Raw genomic sequence first — 5,565 nt, forward strand, 5'->3', positions numbered from 1 at the left:
AGTAGCGTCAGAGGGAAATGGGCTGCTGGGTGTTCGGTTGTAAAAAAGGGCCATGTGACATGTGTGTGTGTTTGTGTGTGTGTGTGTGTGTGTGTGTGTACAGGAGATTTGCAAACTAAAGCCTCATCACAATGTCCTCAAAATTCAAATAGCAACAACAACGGCAACGGCATCTATAGTTGGGCACGAAAAAGCATCCTCCGCATTCCTCTGTCCCAGGACTTAAGATTCTGGCCGGGGTCTGAGGCTCGGCAATTGTCACACGACGCTACTTTTGCAAATTATTTTTTTTTTCCACTGCGTGTGTATGAGTGTGTGTGTTGGTGTGTGTGTGTGTGTGTGTGTGCAATGTCTGCCGTATATGAATTGCAAATAACCCAAGCCCAGGCCCCCTACGAAAACGAAGCCAACCCAATCTCTCAGACTCTGTTATTCTTTTTGGGGGGAACATACACAGAGAAGAAAAGTGGGGAAAAATAATAAATCTTTGTTTTTAAAAAGTTAATAATTAAAACTAATACAAAAAAATATACAAAAATATATATTTTAAAACCATTTTCTAGTCTTTTTAAGCTAAGCTACTTAAATATAATGTAAAACAGCTAAAAAATATTAAAGATACTTATTAATTGTGACTCTTCTGATAATGTATTCTTATCAAATATATATACTCCTAAAATTATTTAACTATTATTTTGTTTAACATTTATTTATAAAATTTATTATTTACGTTTTTTATACCTTTAAAAATGTATTATAATTTCAGTCAGAAGCTTATAACCTTATGAAGGAGTCATTTCCGACCCTATAAATCATATATATTCTTGATCAGCACAAAAAGCCGAGTCGATCTAGATATCTTTGGCAGAAAATTTTTTTTTTCATTTGTATTTTAAATTTTATTGCCATTTTTTGCACCATTAAAAATATCAAAAATTGACAAAATTTCAATTTTAAAGAAATGTTGCATTTAGTATGCAGATTTATTAACCTAATTAAAATTAGCATGGAACAGCTTTCAGAATTAAAATTAATGCATTTTCGGCTTAGTTATGAATTTTTTAAAACCTTGATTTGTCGAAAAAATGGTCAAATAAAAAATATCTAAAAACTAATTTTCCGATCGTTCCAATGGCTATATACATGACTATATAGTCCACTGATTCGCCATGATCCATCTTATATACAAATAAAATTATATAGAAGAATAACTCCTTAGTTTCATTCAAATAGCTTGCACTTAAATTTGTTTTAAAATAAATATCGCACATGCGTACATATGATTCCCAACTGGTTCTAATATCCCCGGAACGAAGTGACTGCTGCCGGCCAAGTCTCAGAAATGATTTGTGTAACAAAAGGTACAAGTCATTGTTTATTAGTGTTCAAAGTTAGTAACTAATCATATATACATACTTACTGATCATAGTTTATTATTGGTTATAGATACTTAGTGATCATAGCTAATCACTGATAATAGTTAATTAGTGGTAATAGATACTTAGTGATAAGTTACTTACTGGTCTTAAATACTTACTGGTTATAGATACTTACTGATCATACTTAATTATTGATCATAGATACTTAATTTTCAGAGTAACTTAGTGGGTATATCTACTTATTGGTCATAGATACTTACTGATCATAGTTACTTAGTGGGCATAGATATTTACTGCTTATGGTAAATTACTGATCATAGTTAATTACTGTTCAGAGTTACTTATTGATTAAAGTTACTTAATGTTCATTGATACTTACTGATCATACTTAATATTTAAGCAACATAAAATATACTATAGAACTGGTTATAAATCTTAAAGATACTTATTTATAGTGATTATCCTACCTAAGTTTTGACATATAAAATATTCTCCTACAAATATTAATAGCTTTTGTAATACTGTAAATTATTTTTTTCATTTTTAAAAGTTAAATTAATTTTAATTTTAAGAAAAATTAACTAACTTTCTTCATAGAATTAAATTTTAAGAAAATTAACTAACTTTCTTCATAGAATTCCTAATTTTTTACAGTGCCTTCCTGAGTTGCTTCTTAACAAGCGGCACCTGTGAGCTGGCACCTAACCCCCCCCCCCCCCCGTTTGCGAGCCTTTCTAGCCCGCCCCCTCTTAACCCTACAGTGCCCCCGCCCCGGATTCCCTCTCTCTCTTCCCTCTCTCTCTCTCTATCTCTCTCTCTCTGTGTATGTGTGTGTGTAAGTGGAATATGTTTTATTTAGCATTTTTAAGTGTTTGCTGGCTCTCCGACACCCGAACCCCTGCCATCGTCCTGCATTTTCTTCTCCTTCTTTTTTTTTGTGATGCCCAGAGAGCATTCTGATTGTTCGGGCCGACTCCCCCTTTTTGGACCCCATACCCCTCCCCTGTTTTTGGATGCTGGGTCCTTGGTCCTGGCTGTAGCTGTAGCTGATGCTTGAAGCAAAATAATAATTATTGTTATAGAAAGGACAAAGTATAATTTCAGATATGTGTAGTAGCACGAGCACCCCAGAAGGAGGCTGGCCCTTAGAAAAAAAGGGGGTTTGTCATGGGGGTAAAGAGGGGGCAAAAGACGCCTCTGGAGGGGCCAGAGCTCGTTGCACTCTCTCTCTCTTTCTCTCTCTCTCTCTCTCTCTCTGTGAGAGGACCCCAGAAGACAAACAGAAATAGAAATTAATGAGTTGATACAAGGTGCTAGCTGTTAGATGCTGCAGCTACACTTTTTACAGGTATATATAATATATAGAAAAAGGTATATGAAAATAAGGACATTTTCTAGTATTTTTGAACACAATTAAAACAGAATTCCCGGCTCCTTTCACTCTCCATCTCTCCCTTGCACAGAACATCTTAATATCTCCGTTTCGGACTAATTAAAGGCTCTTCTCGCAGGACTTTTGGCCTGACAAATGGTTCAGCTGTCAGTCCTGACGTTTGGCTGTCAAAATATCAGCCAATCGCCGGCAGTGGGGGGGGGGGTTAATACATTAGCAAAAAAGGCAGGAGAAGAGAGGGAAGGAGCAGCTCCCAAAAAAATGGAGTGGGTTTAAATTAAAATATTCCCGAAGCTGCTGCTGCTGCTGGGTCTCATGTGTGTGTGGCTCAAGTGTCAAGCTGTCAAAGTTGCCATTTTTCATAGGCCCAGAGACACCGTCTGTGTGTGTGTAACTGGAACACTGTCAAATATTGAAAACTGCCAAGGAGGAGCTTAGTGGCCAACACATGTGTGTGGTGTGTGTGTGATATATCCTGTGGTGCTCCTGCCTGCCATCCTGCCTTCGACACTTAAGCCTTTGTGGGCCTTCGTTTCGTTTCATCATTTCGGCTAAATCATAAAAATGATGACACAACGTCGCTGATGAGTTTCAGTTATCAAAAAAAGAGAGAGAGGAGGATAAAAATAGTGGCAGGCAAACCCCCGGCTAATAACCCCATGAACACCGCATGCTTACCCCCTGCCCAAACCCATGACCACCCCATGCCTAACCCCTGCCCAAACCCATGACCACCCCATGCCTAACCCCTGCCCAGCCCCATGACCACCCCATGACCACCGCATGCTTACCCCCTGCCCAACCCCATGCCCACCCCATGCTCATCCCCCTTCCCATTCGGTCAACCCATTCCCTATCCTTGGAAAATTCCACTCGAGTCGCCGCACAGCTGCAGCTACTTTAAATTCCATGTGTGACATTTGATCATTTGTCATCTTGGATTCGCCTTCGGATTCGGATACGGAATCACAATCAGTGGTGGTGACCGAGGTGGTGGCTCAATTTCGGGTTTCGCTCATTACTAATGATGATGATGACCAATGGCCAAGGAATAGGAACAAAAAAAAAAGAAACAAAGCCAAACAAACAAAAAAGGTTACAACTACAGACAGTCACTGATATGTCACTTGAGTGTCCAGTGGAGATGTATATATATATATATATATAAATAAGCAAAATGAAACCCCTTGGAGAGGGTCTCTGGTCATTAGGATTTATGAAGGGAATACTTGATCATTTATCATTGATTTCTTTTGGTGACAGATTAAATATATTATTATATATTGTTAAATAAGTATTTAAAGGTATTTCAATACTGATAAATATTATTTATATTATAATAATATATACTTTTCTTCTTTTTTATGTATATTTATATATCTATTGATACTTATTTACTATTGTACCTAATATTTACCTTTATATTATATATTTTTCATTATATTTCTTTATATTTTTCATATATCACAACAAATGCTGTATGAAAATATTTGAGAAATTTTATATATAAATAAGCAAAATGAAACCCCTTGGAGAGGGTCTCTGGTCATTAGGATTTATGAAGGGAATACTTGATCATTTATCATTAATTTCTTTTGGTGACAGATTAAATATATTATTATATATTGTTAAATAAGTATTTAAAGGTATTTCAATACTGATAAATATTATTTATATTATAATAATATATACTTTTCTTCTTTTTTATGTATATTTATATATCTATTAATACTTATTTACTATTGTACCTAATATTTACCTTTATATTATATATTTTTCATTATATTTCTTTTTATTTTTCTTATTATATTATTTACTTTTATACCTAATAATTGCCTTTATATTTTATATAAATTATTTTTCTATATATTTTTTATATATCACAACAAATGCTGTTTGCAAATATTGGAGAAAAATAATAATATTAATTACTAACAAAACCCTCAACATTTTTCCCCCGTTCACCTTTCAGGTGTGTTTTTGGGATCTGCCTGTTGCCTTGAAAGTTTTCCGCCTTTGGGGCTTTTCCATTTTCCTCCCCCCTCCCCCTGTACCCAGTTACTTTCCAACTGGTGATGGTGGTGGCCCGCTTAAAACCATTTACAGTTGTAAATTAAATTTCCAACTCAAACAAATCAGCCAAAATACCTTTCAATATCTCCGCCCCCGGCGATTTTCCGTTTCCGTTTCACTCTGTCGTCATCGTCATCGTCATCGTCGTTGAAGGTGAAACTTCCACCGAAAAAGGAAGTGCCCTGCGGGTCCCAAGGAGCAAATATGTACGATATAAAAGGACAGGCAGCAGCACAAGGATACCTATGGCTGGCAACGACTGGGGTAACATTTTTTAAGCTTGGTAATAAATTTTTAATAAGCTCGCTTGTTGTTTTCGCCCGTGCCAAAGATATTTTTTAATAAATCGTTTTCGAGTACATTGGGAAATGCTAAGACGCCTCCCCAAACAAAAAAACACAAAAACTCGAAGGCTAAACCCAAAGCCAATCCCAATCCCAATCCATATGAAATATATATGCGACAGATAGACGCACGGCGGATGAATGGCTGCATGGATGGATGGATGGATGGATGGATGGATGGATGGATGGATGGATGGGTGGATATATCCTTAATGGTTACCCCCGGTGACTCTGGTGACTCCGTGTCTAAGGGTGTCTTCCGATTGTCGTCAACGTTGTCCTTGGCATGTCTCCCACAGCACTCCAGTTGCCTCTTAAATTTGGCATAAGCTAGGGTATCATATTTATTGGCTTGTTTTTAAACCATATATATACA

The sequence above is a fragment of the Drosophila serrata genome, unplaced genomic scaffold (genome assembly GCF_035046125.1).
Source record: "Drosophila serrata isolate PLE 108 unplaced genomic scaffold, ASM3504612v1 contig_292, whole genome shotgun sequence".
Taxonomy (NCBI): Eukaryota; Metazoa; Arthropoda; class Insecta; order Diptera; family Drosophilidae; genus Drosophila; species Drosophila serrata.